At 32.1% G+C, this 15,074-nt stretch overlaps 1 protein-coding gene and 1 long non-coding RNA gene across 5 annotated transcripts in view; one reads left to right on the top strand and one right to left on the bottom strand.

The window, feature by feature from the left end:
* Nucleotides 1-6,273: 6,273 nt before the first annotated feature.
* LOC142219423 (uncharacterized) lies at nucleotides 6,274-6,777 on the bottom strand. Its single transcript, XR_012717567.1, has 2 exons — nucleotides 6,524-6,777; nucleotides 6,274-6,456 (listed from the first exon to the last, which is right to left on the bottom strand). It is a non-coding gene; the product is annotated as an uncharacterized LOC142219423 (long non-coding RNA).
* Nucleotides 6,778-8,744: 1,967 nt separating this feature from the next.
* Nucleotides 8,745-15,074, top strand: part of LOC142222505 (uncharacterized) — a 329,961-nt gene continuing 323,631 nt past the window's right edge. For 2 of the 4 annotated variants that reach the window (XM_075292674.1, XM_075292675.1), the window contains exon 1: nucleotides 8,745-9,007. The gene's annotated coding sequence lies outside the window, so the exon portion shown is untranslated. Of the gene's footprint in view, nucleotides 9,008-11,903; nucleotides 12,476-15,074 lie in introns of those variants that run through there. The other 2 variants (XM_075292672.1, XM_075292673.1) reach the window with 1 other exon arrangement.

Here is a 15,074-nt window from a genome sequence, read left to right as displayed (position 1 = left end):
TTTTGTAATTTATTTTTTGGAAAATATTGGAACCAGCTATTAGGCGTTGAACTTTTTCTCTTATCCTAATAAATTTTTTAGCAGGTGCAAAATATAGCTTATGAACGCATACATTGCATATACATGCGTTGAATTGCAGTAGACTATACAATTTTCACAAAACTCAGTACTTTTTAAATACTCAAAAATGTCAGTGGGATAGAATCCATAGCGGGAATGCTAATAAATGCACTATATTAGCTATTAATCTTAGGTGGACGTCCCCTTCCCACCATTACGTTTTTCATTGGCGAGTGCACAGTTTTGATGGCCTACGACGCACATGATAAGCATGTCGCTCTTGAAGTTGTACCGGGTCATTTGGCAGGAGTCCTTCAAGCAGTGGGTAATGCAGAGTTTAAACTTGTATCCCACTGCAGTGGCAATCTTCGAAGACTCCGAAGTATTACATAGGAGTAGAACGTATTACTAACAAGTAGGATTGCCATCATTATATAAATACAAAACAATAATACAATCCCATCCACAGAACACAACCTACTAGCACGGAGCCACCGTGGTGCAATGGTTAGCATGCCCGCCTTACATACACAGGGTTCAAACCCAGTTGCGACCAAACACCAAAAAAGTTTTTCAGCGGTGGATTATCCCACCTCAGTAATGCGGTTGGGTGACATTTCTGAGGGTTTCAAAACTCTTCTCTAAGTGGTTTCACTGCAATGTGGAACGCCGTTCGAACTCGGCTATAAAATGGAGGTCCCTTGTCATTGAGCTTAACATGGAATCGGGCAGCACTCAGTGATAAGAGAGAAGTTCATCACTGTGTTATCACAATGGACTGAATAGTCCAAGTGAGCCTGAAATATCGGCCTGCCACTATATCTAACCTAACGGACTCTGTGTTATATGTCTACTAGTGGACTGCAAAAACTTCTGATGGGAAGTTGTAATTTTCGCTTATTTTTCAGAACGCAATTAGATTTGGCCAGAAAGGTAAAATCATCGGTAAATGCTCTAGAAGGGCAGTGAGTTTCTGGAGTAGAATGGGGATCACGGTGGATTAAATTATACAAAAATGATAGAGTTTTTGCTGTTTGGTAGAATTCTTGATGTTATGGTAGCTTTTGCAAAATATTCTTCTCAAAAAATTTTCTATAGACAAAAAGTTTGGACAAAATTTTCTATAGCAATAAAATTTTGGCAAAAGTTTCTATAGCAATAAAATGTTGGCAAAATTTTCTATAGAAATAAAATTTTGGCAAAATTTTCTATAGAAACAAAATTTTAGTAAAATTTTCTATAGAAATAAAATTTTGACAAAATTTTCTATAGAAATAGAATTTTAGCAAAATTTTCTTTAGAATTAGATTTTGCAAAATATTCCTCTCAAAAATGTTTCTATAGACAAAAAGGTTTCGACAAAATTTTATATAGAAATACAATTTTGACAAAATTTTCTATAGAAATAAAATTTTGGCAAAGTTTTCTTTAGAAATAAAATTTCGACAACATTTTCTATAGATATAAAATTTTAGCAAAATTTTCTTTAGAAATAAAATTTTAACAAAAGTTTCTTTAGAATTAGATTTTGCAAAAAATTCCTCTTAAAAAATTTTCTATAGACAAAAAGTTTCGACAAAATTTTCTAAAGAAATAAAATTTTAACAAAATAAAATTAATGCAAAAATGTATATAGAAATAACATTTTGGAAAAATTTTCAACAGAAATTTCTCCAAATTTTGGTAGATTATTTTTGGCTCGAGCGGGGATCCAATAAATGTTTTTTTCCTTTCAAAATATTCCCTTTTACTTAAGGAATACGTCAGATCAGGCACAACAATAATGTCTAGTTGCTGGAAGGTAAGTTTAATTTTTTTTATTTAGATAAAAAATTGTTAATATTTCATTTGCATAGTATTAACCACTCCAAAAACCCAGACACTGACTAGCACACTAATACCATAGAATGACTATGGATATTAAAATGTTCTTTGCCGTAAACAATATATTTTCTCAACAGATATCATTACGTATAATTTAATGTTCCCATTGTTTTTGGTAGTTTTTCACAGTTTTTCGAAATCGTTAAAGTAACTTATCACATTTTTATTTAAGAAATACGTTTCTTGATTTATTTTTTACTCAATTGGAATTTATTATTACAAGTTTTTTTGTAATCATCTTTTATTGGCCTATAGGCTTGGTTATTTTCTAAAATAAATATAAATAAAAAAATACAATTTATTTTTCTACTATAGTGCAAGACGAGCAAAATTCCTTTAGAGAATTCTGAAAGTTTGCTGGTCAATTGTACGACCCCAGATCGGAAAACTTAGAGGCGGAAATAGCCCAATTCAGACTAGAAAATCAAGAAGAAACTATCACTATGTCGTACTCTTCAGAAGAAAGTGAATACGAAGGTGATAGGGAGGAAACCTTTGGTGCAATGTCGAATACTCGCTAATATTTCCGTTGTTGTGTATAATATATGACTGTTCTATATGTATAAATGGTTCCGAACCCGACAAAATCTTGGAATGAATGGGGGCCGACTCTAGCACATAGATCAACATGTTACAGGCTTTAGTCCCAAATTTTCTTTCTATGGATCGAGTCCAAAGGAGGCAAAGTGTAAGCATTAGTTATAATAAAGTCAAATTAATGAATGGAAGAAATAACCAAATACAACATTAAAGAAATATTTCAGTAATAAGACAAAAAAAATATTTTTTTTAATGAGAATCAAATCTTAACAACTTCGCTCAAAGAAGACCTATGAAAACATGTTATACTTCAATGAAAGTCCAGAAGGTGGACTTTCATACTAGAAAGAGGAAAGTTAAGGGTAATTTTCATAAGCGCCGGAGCTTATATTAATATCTCCTTTCCAAAGTACGCTAAGTCTAAAAAGTGAATTTTACAGGAAATAAGTTCAAAGTTTTTTTTTTTTGGAATTACTCAAAAACCCTATAGGATATAAATTGATTTTTTTCGGTCTTAAAATTATGTTTATAGTAGATATTGTTTAGTATGTACGAATTCAAAATAGTGATAATAGAACATGGCTTAGACCACTTTAGACCGAACAAAGCTTTTTGCCCTTTTTGAATTGGAAATTTTTAAAACGTTAGTCACAAGCTACGTACAATATTAACCATCACTTTTGATAGAAGTGTCCAATAAATTTGAACTTTTGACAGGATGCATTCACATCAATCCTAAATAAAAAACAACGAACTCCATCAAAAAATACTAAGTCGACTTAGTGTACTCTGGAATGAGGGCATCGATATAACAATAGAGACAATTTCAAAACCAATCATACGGGACCATTCCCAGTTTAAGGAAGACTCACATTATTCAGCGCGTTACTAATAAAGATTCTAGACATTCCTATTCCCTGTTCTGATTTGCGAAAATGCTAAACTTTGAATTCTCTCTTTATTGGTTAAATTATATGAATTCGTAAACGATACATTGGTTTCTATATAGATCGTTAATGCTATTGTTGCTAATTCATCTACGAAGCAGATCATTACACCCGGAGTAAGTACCACTTCTTTGTTTATTCGGAACCGATATCATGATCTTTTTTTATAAACCTAGTTTTCTTGCGAAAATGCCAACTTCACAGAAAATAAACAGAAACTTCTGTTATATCAATTAATGTATTCCTATTCATAATGCAAGCTAATGATAAGGATGTTCTTAAGGGAGTCAGAACAGGGGTCCATTTCTAAACACTTGACGATAAATCCTATAAGTCTGGGAAATCTAATCGGGAATACTGAAAAGTTCAACCTCCATTCTAGAGAATTTGCTATCATGCCTCTATTGGGATTGAACCAAAGACGAAAAAACACAGTAACTTCCATAAAATATAGAAGCAAAACCCAATATCAGATTTACATTTTAGAGTCACTGATAATTTGTAATAATAAGTCACATACCCCACTCTCGTATAAAAACAGAGGATGCCATAAAAATCCCTAATTTGATCAAATATTTTATTAAGCCTCATAGAACTTGCCTTATTAAAAAGGAATTGCCAGGGCACTTTTAGTAGATTTCAAACTTAATGGGAATATGATATAAGCTTTAAAGTGTAGGAAGAGGCAAGTTTTACTAGTGATACAACTAACTAAGGAACTCGATTGAGTATGTCCACAATCTGGGTTCCATAATAGATGAAGAAATTCAGCTCTCAAATAATGTGAAGGATAGAATTGCCGAGATTCACGTTGTGAAAAATTCAACTTGGAATAAACTCATCCTTGCTATTCTCCTGTCTAGAGAAAATGTTAAATCGTTGCCGGCAAATCACATGACCGACCATCGTCAAGGGGTCCACTTATTGCAATAAATTTCCCACAAAAAAACACCACAACACACAATGGAAACTCACCTCTTCCTTACGGACAACTGTATTCTTGGTTTGATGTGATGTAGATGGACTGGTATTGGCTATAACAGTGGTATTTGGGTCGGTATTCCTGGATGTTTCTGCTAAAGGGTATGTGATTGCTAACAAAGATGGAGAACTTGCAGGCAAATGAATTCTATTCCAAAGATTATTCACCAAATTTGATACACGTTTCCAAGAGTTATAGGCTGTTTGCAGTTTTATGTACATGGATCCAATTTGCTGTTGGAATATCCAAATTTTATTATGCTTAAAAACTGTTTTTTTTCCTTTCTTGTCTTTATTTTTTATGTTGTTGGCCGCGGACAAATGCTCTTCTTCTCTTTGGCAAAGTTGGTAGCGTTTCTTTCTTTACGCTCATCCACAACAAAAATCAAATTTGCCAAAAAAAACAACAACAACAAACAACCGAGCCAAAGGAGAAAACACAAAACATCGAGTGCGGAGAATTTGTATAAGGGGGAAAGAGCGTCAGTTGAGTAGTGTAGTACAACTGATTGTCAAGTGGGGATGATTGTATGAGTCTGAAAGAGACGGACCATCGACCAATCTCACACTTGTTACATACTCTGTTCGTTGGTGTAGTGTATCAACAAAAACAATTCAATTTAATAATGGGTTAATGTCACAGAAAACCTTGCAGCAATGTTGAATACGTTTATTATGGCTTATTATTTTCACGTAACAAATGAATCTTAAATCTTTGATATTCGTTAATATTTAAAGTTAATTCAAATATATGCTGAAATTCGATGATTAGCGCCCGTTTTTGACGTTTTAGTTTGCAAAAAGATTTAATGAACTGCAACCAACTTCACAATTAAGTTACGGAGAGTTGCCGGGTGTTTAATTTATTTCTTTGTTTCGCAATAAACACAAGGCTTTGAAAAATGATAAATTTCAACAATTTTTCAAAAAAATTTTCAAACGATTTGGGTAATATTCAAATCAAGAAATTGTTGAGAAAATCGCGTTGTCAACAAAAAACAGACATTACCCTCAATAGTAAAATTCAACACATTAGCAACAATTTCTCAAATGTAATCTTTAAATTGAAATTCAATGCCACTCAATAATTGCTCAAACAGTTTTCGGTATGAAATAGATTAAAATCATCGTTGTTGAGAGTAGTTTTCAATTTCGAAATTTGTATAAAAGCAAACCCCACTTCTAACTGAAAGTCGAAATCAAGATTCTATGGATTTTGTAAAATTTATTAAAAAAAAAAAGTAGAAAATAATATCATAAAATTCAATACTAATCGAAGACTAATCATCTTATTACCCTGCCAACATTTTTTGAATTTGACGGCGCTTCTGAGAGCCCCAACACGTCGCAAACAGTTAAATACGATATCCAAAATACGTCGGAAAAGCGCCGTCACTATTGAGAAGTTGTATCACGCCAAGTTATTACAAAAAGGCATCGCATGGGTTCAATTATTCTGTACCTTTTTAGATAAATTTAAAACGACACCAACAAGAGCTCCTTCAGACTATTAGAAAAAGTTCATTTTAAGATAGTTGTGGAATCATTGTGGTAAAGATAAACATAATTTTTTGGATGTTTATATACCCTCCCAACATTTTTTGAATATGGGGGCGCTTCTGAGAATCCCCACTACGTCGAAAACAGTCGTATACGATATCCAAAACTCTTCGGAAAAGCGCCGTCACTATTGAGAAGTTGTACCACGCCAAGTTACTACAAAAAGGTTTCACATGAGTGCAATTATTAGGTGCCTTTATAGATCAATTTAGAACGACGCCAATAAGAGACCCTCCAAACAATCAGAAAAAGCACATTTTAAGATAGTGGTAAAAGAATCATTGTGGTCGAGTAAAACACGTTTGTTTAGATATTTATTAATTTGATTAATCATTTACAAATTCTTAAAAATATAACATTTATACCACTATCACATCACATTTAACATAATTTTTTGCATTAATGATAATGTAGAGTTACAAGTAGCGATTTACATGTTGCAGCGTCTATCAGCCAGTGTTTTTATTCGATGGAGGCAGCGTGTCTGTAAAATATTTGAAAAACAATCACTTTATTCCATTTGGAAAATCAAAAATTGTTCACCAATATACCTTTCACAATTTTAAGCGTAAAATCTATGTTTTCAGAACTTTATTTTCGTTTTTATTTAAATAAAATATAACAAGCTGGTTGCGCTTGGCGTTTCACAAAAAATAAAATGGCTTTTGTAAAAGTAGTGATGGCAAAATACATGTATGAAGTACATTTTGTACTTTATGATATGCTGCCCCCCATCACAATAGGATGGTTGTAGTGACATTTACGAGTCTGTGCCCTGCCAGCATTTCAAAGTTCCATTTCAACCTCATCGTTACCACAGACTCGTAAATGTCACTTCAACCATCATGAAAAGGTACATCAAAAAGTACATGCAAGTAATTTGCCATCCCTACTGTTAAAAAAGCCATTTTTTTTGTGAAACGCCAAGCGCAACCAGCTTGTTATATTTTAATTAAATAAAAACGAAAATAAAGTTCTGAAAACATAGATTATACGCTTATAATTGTGAGAGGTATATTGGTGAACAATTTGGTGATTTTCCAAATGGAATAAAGTGATTGTTTTTCAGATATTTTACAGACACGCTGCCTCCATGGAATAAAAACACTGGTTGATTGACGCAGCAACATGTAACTCGCTACTTGTAACTCAACATCATCATTAATGCCAAAAATTATGTTAAATGTAATGTGATAGTGGTATAAATGTTATATTTTTAAGAATTTGTAAATGTTTAATCAAATTAATAAATATCTAAACAAACGTGTTTTACTCGACCACAATGATTCTTTTACAACTATCTTAAAATGCACTTTTTCTGATTGTTTGGAGGGTCCCTTATTGGCGTCGTTCTAAATTGATCTATAAAGGCACCTAATAATTGCACTCATGCGAAACATTTTTGTAGTAACTTGGCGTGGTACAACTTCTCAATAGTGACGGCGCTTTTCCGACGAGTTTTTGATGTCGTATATGATTGTTTTCGACGTAGTGGGGATTCTCAAAAGAGTCCCCAAATTCAAAAAATGTTGGCAGGGTGGTAGCGATGAAGATGAAATGGAACTTTGAAATGCTGGCAGGGTAAGGATCACCACGACTTGTACATATTATTCTGGGTTTTAGGACAACTCAAGTTTAGCCTTATGTCTAACCAAATAGATGAATTAATGTGGAAATAAAAGAAATAATCGAAATAAAGAGAATAATGAATGAACAGTGTTGTCGTAGTACAATTTATAAATACGTAAATATAAAAAATCACACATCAGAAAAATGAGGTAAAGGTTTTGTCTAATTTTTTATTTATAATCAAGGCCAATTGAAAATCAAATACATCAAAAAATTTTCGGATATAATTCAATGAAACTAATTATATTTTAGTTATTCAAATCTGGAGATAATTTTATTCATATTATATGACTTTTTCTTCACAAGTCGTTGATTGTTCACTAATATACGTAAGAAGTACATGATAATAATAATGACAGATAAAAGAATGCAGAATTATAAATGATTTCCTATATAGCCAGCCTTTGCCTTTCAAAGCAAATTTTATCATACAAAATCATTATCATACCGCAGTTTATTAAAACTCCAATATGTAAGAGGAAGTTATACTTTGTAGTAAATTATGCATTCCTTGACAATTCTTAATATTCATTTAGCTTATTGGTTAGCAGTTTTGTGCTAATAATTTTGTTTTGTCATTTGCAGAAATCAATTTTACAAAATTTCATAAAATTTCCTAAAACGGCAACACTGCCATTGAGTGCAAGATCAGAAATGAACTTTTCCAATGAGTGAAAGATTGGACCAATATGCAACGACGACATCTATTGGATATTGCCAAATATGTAAGTGCGACATCTAGTTATATACGTCTTTGTTCATATCCATAGAAACGATATGGCAAGGCTGGTCAAAATTGCCGTTATTGCCATTGCGATACAAAACTAAAGTAAACAAAAGAGAATTTCATTTAGGCGCAATTTTTTTTAGTTTTCATTCGGTTTTTACGCAAATATCGCGTCTCCTATTTGTTCTCTCTATAAATATTGAAAATTACCAAACAAATATTAAATATAAGTAATGCTATAATAAGTTCGAAAAAATTTTCTAGCTACGCAAAGTGTTTTTTGCTGTATTAAGGATTAGTGAAGTGATTTGCAGATAATAATTTTCATAATTATTGGTGTTTGTCTTTTAGAGGAAATAATTTTTCTATTTCCAAATATTTTTTTATTATTATCTAATTTAATTTGTGAAAAACGCAAACAAAATATGTAATATGCTTACCTCTCATGTACATTTTGCCGTATTGTGAGTACATGAGTGTATGTGTGTATGTGTGTGTGTTTGAGATTTTGTGGATTTGTGCAAAAACAATAATTAATATACATGGGGATGCCAAAGTGTCTCGTGCAAATGTTGACTAGACTAGGCGAAGAAAATTCTCATAGAGAAATTTTGCTGTTGGCCAAATGTTAATAGCTGAGCATTTGACCTTTTCGTTGTAGAAAATACGGACCACACAGGTGAGTCTAACAGTAGTGAAGAATATTCAGCGTAAATACCGAATATATGCCGAATTAATATTCGGTGGTACTTTACAAGAAAATTTTAATATCTAATTATACAATTATTCTTCGAGCTTTATGGACAGATATAGATCCTTAATCTATATCTGTCCATAAAGCTCGAAGAATAATTGTATAATTAGATGTAATGCATTTGGACGTCAATTGCCTGTTTCGTTATCAGGCTAACATGTAATATAATAGAAAATTTTAATTATTATCACTTTTCATGTTAGCCTGATACCGAAATAGGCGATTAACGTCCAAATGCATGATTTTAATTTACAATTCATTATTATTCGAGCTTTATGGGCAAAGAAGATTAAGGAACTTTGTTGATCAACATTATTGTTTGCATTGTTTATTCTCATATTGTCTACATTTTAATTTTTGATCAAAAAATATTTTTATTGAAAGTTTAGTTGACATTTTATTTTTATAGAAAATTCTGTAAAAATTAAAATTATTTTCATTGTACACTGAGACTGATAGACAAGTGAAGTTTTCTTTAAAAACAACTAAAGCACACAGAACATTTTTTATACACCCTCACAAAAAATCGCTTCTGTAACATATACTCCCAAACATATTTTGCTTCAAGCATATACATTTTTGGGTATTGCCCAAACATTTATATGTTTGATCTCTTCCAATATATAATATGTTTGAAAGCATATTGGTCTAAACAATATATGTTTGGGTAATCTAAGTTCCAAACATTTTGTATTTTTGCATCCAAATTCAATAATGTCTTCCAAAAAACAATATGTTATTATGTGACCATATAATATGTTTGTAAGCATTTTGCACCCAAAAATATTATATGCTTAAAAAAAATTCTCCCAAACAATATTGTGCTCAAAATTTTATTTATTTATTTATATATTTACAATCATAATGAATTATGAAAATAAACAGGTAATATAGGTGCTAACAACATAGGTTTTCGACCTGAATGCTCAAAATTTTGTTTCTGCCCAATTGTATATTCCCCCACATCTTTCTCACTTCCACGAGATTTTTTAGTTCTTAGCACCTTTTTCTGTAATACTAACATTGTAGAAGAAATTATTCAATTGTATGATTTTTTTTTTTTAATTTTACCTTTTGCCGGACGGGGATTCGAACAGCGGACCACACAGTTTGTAAGGATCAAAGAAGTAGCTGATCAATTGCCCAAGGGAAAATAAAATGTTAATTTTGTAATAACAAGCAACAACCACCAACTTAATTCAATATCGCTCCCTGTTAAATAGCGCTCCAAGCTACTAAACACATATATGTTTATAGGCTATTTCTAAATTAATATATGTTTGCATCCAAGCATATTATATTTACAAACATTTTATGTCCCAAACATAATATGTTCTAACATATTAACATATATGTCCCAAACATGTTATTCTAGTTTATGAACATTATGTGCTTGCACTCAAAAATATTGTGTTTAAAAATGTGTGTTCCAAACATATAATGTTTAAAGCCAAACACATGAAAAACAGTCTTTTTCATCCGTGTAGTTTCAATTAAAAATTTAATTGATTTTGATTACAAATCAAAAATAATACTTTAATGAAAAATTCAATTATTTATTTTATTTCGTTCCAGAAGAATATATTTTTTTAAGTTTCTCTAAATATATATTTTTAATTTTGTCTAAATCTAATTATTATATTTCAAAACCAACGGCCAAGTTTTATTTCTTTGGTTATAATAATATATAAATGGAAAAATGCTAAGTCATTATTTTATTGTCCCAGCGAAGGTTGGAAGCCCTATCCAAAAATTATGCGAGTTGAGTCGTGCTATGTACCTTGGTCTTCAATATATCGCCCCTTCTTTAAATACTATTATAATTGAATTTACATAAATGCCACATTTCACATTGCAGCAACATGTGGAGCTTTTTAAGGTTTCCTTATCTTTGGTGATTGTAGCAACAATTATTTTGTTGTTATTTGTCTTTATCCACGGTTCATGTACCGGGGATTTAAAAAATATTTAATGTAATTATGAACTTAGCGACGTTTCATCCAGAGCATGGTATTATACACCTGACTCATATAAGAGACAAATTGATATTAAAGATAGAACTGTTATACGCTGGTGTGTATGACAGTTTTTGTATGGTAGTTTCTGTTGAAAACAAATTTGCTCTTTTTTCAATCTTATTTTTATTTATGATTAAGAGAAAATAAAACAGATTAGAGATAATCATTCCTGGAATTGTGATATATTCGTATTTATTTTTAGAGTAAAAGAGATTTTCATTTGGTTGGAAAGTATGTTTAATCATAAATTAATTTCGATACATTTCCGAAAGGGTAAATTTAATTAAGCCTTTTTTGAAATTCATCCAGGGCTATGACCCAATTTCAAATTTTCAAGCTATGCTCAGTTGTCACCCTGTGTTTGTTTTCATAAACAAACACCTAGCCAGTGAGAAGGGTGAGCCTGCAAATAGCATATTGCTATATCCGCAAACACCCTCCCCGCATTTCTCAAAAAAGCTACAGGACAACCACGATAACAATAGCAACAACAATAACATTAAAGCAGTGTCACATGTAAATGGATCATGCGCATTACTCTAAAATACCATGTGCATTTTACCATCTCAAGCAATTTGTAATGAGAGAGAGAGAGGAGTGAGATAGTGAGAGAAGAAGAGCAATTCAAAAGCAAATTTACCGTAATTTTCCCCACACTTAAGGCCAAATCTTCAATAGGCTTTGCTTTCTATCTATCCCCCAAGCTGGGGGAGAGTGAGAGCCAAAAAATAAGACTATTGAGTGTAGAAAGTAAATATTTTTCAATTCCAAATACTCAGTTCGACTTTCACATTCAACGTTAACGGTAATCGCGGTCCATACGGTGTCGTCTTCGTTTTTTTCGGTTCATATATCTCCAGTGAAAGAAGAGTGTTATTCTTCAAATCTCATACATAGAGTGGTGCTTCTGGAAAAAAAAAATAATATATATAAGCAAGAAAAGGAGGCAGGCATATATGAAATTAATTGAAAAAAGAAAATTCATTAATAAAAAAAATTGTCTATTAATTTCAAGAAAAGAAAAACACAAAATAGAGATCCAATTAAATTTCTCTTACGATGATGATGCTAAACTAGATTTTTTTTTTGAAGAAGAAAACAAAAAAATTGACTTTTAGTCTATAAATCATTGAAAGAAAAATTAAACAAAAAATAATAATTCATTGATGCTAAAGGCGCGGTTTATATTCAGAAGGTGAATTCGAAAAAAAGGAGAAAAAATATTGATTTTTTTGTAAACCATTGCAAAGGCATAGTGATTTGTGAAAATTTTAAGGAAATTCCGCCTTTCCTCCCTCTGAAGAAGTATCTCATTTGGATATCCCATTTTGTTGTGCTGGAACTAAAGTGTGAGTACACACACATACATATAAAGGTAAATTCTTGGTGACGTATGTTTACACTGCCGTACAATGGTACCGTTAGTTTACCTTAAAATTTATGTGAATATTTTCATATTTCAACAAATAGTTATTCATCTTTTTCCATTCAATTTAATGACGAGCTTACGTTATCACCGCCTTTCATCACGAAAACGTTACCGAAAAAACGGAAGGAAGGAAGGGGCAAAATAAAAAAAAAACATAAACGAAAAATCGCGTGATTCATCTTGCTCCTTTTCTATTGCTTTTGTCGTACACACAGTAGCAGAAGTAAGCACAGAAGTTGGAGTAGGAGTTGAAGCAGCAGCAGCAGCTCTCGGCCATTTGCTTGTGCCTGTAACACCCCCTCCCACCCAAAAAAAGACCATTAACTTGTTCTTTTATATTTTCTTCTTCTCTATTCCTTTATTTTATTTTGTTTTATTTTATTTGTTTCATTTATGTGTGCCACTCATTCACATTTTGCAAAACTTCCGACATTGCCCTCAATTCGGGAATACGTGTTTGGCGTGATGATGATGACAATGATAATGATGATATTTTGTAATATTTTGGCTCGAAACGATGTGCGTATGACAGGACTAAGACAAATAGTTATAAAATAATTTGAATTAATGATAATTCATAATAATTGATCTATTCCGTTTATGGTGGTGAACTTATCACCATTGCACCACCGCGGTGCTTCGAAACACCTCTACGACATCGTGAGAGACTTTTAATCGTGGATTTTCGCGTATGAGCCCGAAAGTAAACAGCGGTCGAGTGTATGCGTGTTTCAAGATGAAGTTTCTAAATAAAATAAAAATATAAGAATGCTACAGAAAAAGATATATACGTAAGGTATATCTAATCTGAACCGATTTCAACCAAATTAGGCATGCATAGTTAGAATGTTAGTTCTACTCCCTGTAGAAAATTTACCCTACATCGGAGCAAGTCCCTGGCTTATGGGACCATATAAACCAGCAAAAAAATTTAAAGTTCTTTTAAAGGCACAACTTTAAAAGCACTTCCATAAATTTCCTCCCAAAGACGTTCTTTATTTTAAATACACAGTAAGTTCTTTTAATTAGATTTTCTCGCTTTTCATACCCACCACCATAGAATGGTGATGTGGGGTATAATAAGTTTGTCATTCCGTTTGTTACACATCGAAACACATAGGATTTTGATGTATGCTGATGATGTTAACCCATATTCGCATAGCGTCGTCATATGACGACAGAAACATTGGCATGTTCAATGCATCAATGTACCGTTATCGCTGCACAGAAAAAAATAAAAAAGCTTATTATCATAGCGTTGTCATACGACGACACCCATTTTCCGGAAACCTGAACTCGATATGACAATTTTTTTTCATATATATACTAAAGGTAGCCTATACATGCTGTGAATCAAACATTATAATCGGATGATTATTTTATAACTCGGGAGAATACGTATTAAGTTATTCTCCTCGTTCGATAATTCTGGTCGGGTGCATTTATTACAGGATAATTTGCATAGCTTCGGTGATTGGTGTAGGATAAATCTAATGGATTTGAATTTAAAGAAATGCAAGTTTATGCGTTTTTTCAGGTCTAGGTCTATTGATGTTCGGTATAGTATAAAGGCCACGTTATTGGAGGAGGTTTATTTTTTTTTTTGATCTTGGCATTGTTATGGATCGTAGTCTTAATTTTAATGATCACATTAATTCAATGGTGAGTAAGGCGTCTGGGGATCTAGGATTCATAAAGCGTTGGGCGAAGGAATTGTCGGACCCTTATGTTACCAAGAGGCTTTTTACTGCCCTTGTTAGACCTATTCTGGAGTACGGTTCTATCGTGTGGGATCCTCAGTATGATGTTTACATTGATAAGATAGAATCGGTTCAAAAGCAGTTCTTGTTGTTGTTGTTCTTCCTCCTTACACTTCTACACACAAAAATTTATTTTTCTGATTCAATCACGAAATTAATTGATCCAGTTAATTTTTTAATTTTCAATTACTTTCTGAATTGATTTAGAGTTCTTATTTAGATTAACAATCGATTGTTTGAAAAACATTTTTAATTAAAAATTTAAGAAAAGTTTCATCACTTTTTTTTAACTGAATTAGTCTTCCGAATTTGATTAAAAAGTTAATTGTATCAATTAATTTTTTAATTAAAAATTTTAAAATTTTCTATCATTGACTTAATTAACTTAATGTTTCTATCATGATTCTGTGTAGATTGAGGCAGATTCATTTGCCTACTCTTAGGAGCCGACGGACGATGTTGGGCTCCATGATGATTTATAGGCTAGTTTGTGGCGATATTCCATGCTCTGAATTGATATCTAGGATTAGGATAAATGTTCCTTTTAGGGCATCTAGGAATTACCAGTTTCTTTTAATTGATTTTCAACGTTCGAATTATGCCTCCGTGGAGCCCATTCGTATCAGGTTGGCTGATAAGTCCCCGGTCTGACACACGGTCTGACAAGGCGTCGCTAGTATTAAATGCATATTATTTTTATATAGTACCAACCTTCAAATGATTCGTGTCAAAATTTGACGTCTGTAAGTCAAATAGTTTGTGAGATAGAGCATCTTTTGTGAATC

This window comes from Haematobia irritans, chromosome 1, assembly GCF_050003625.1.
Source record: "Haematobia irritans isolate KBUSLIRL chromosome 1, ASM5000362v1, whole genome shotgun sequence".
NCBI lineage: Eukaryota > Metazoa > Arthropoda > Insecta > Diptera > Muscidae > Haematobia > Haematobia irritans.
Note: the sequence above shows the minus strand (reverse complement) of the source record. Positions and strands in the feature narration are given on the sequence as shown.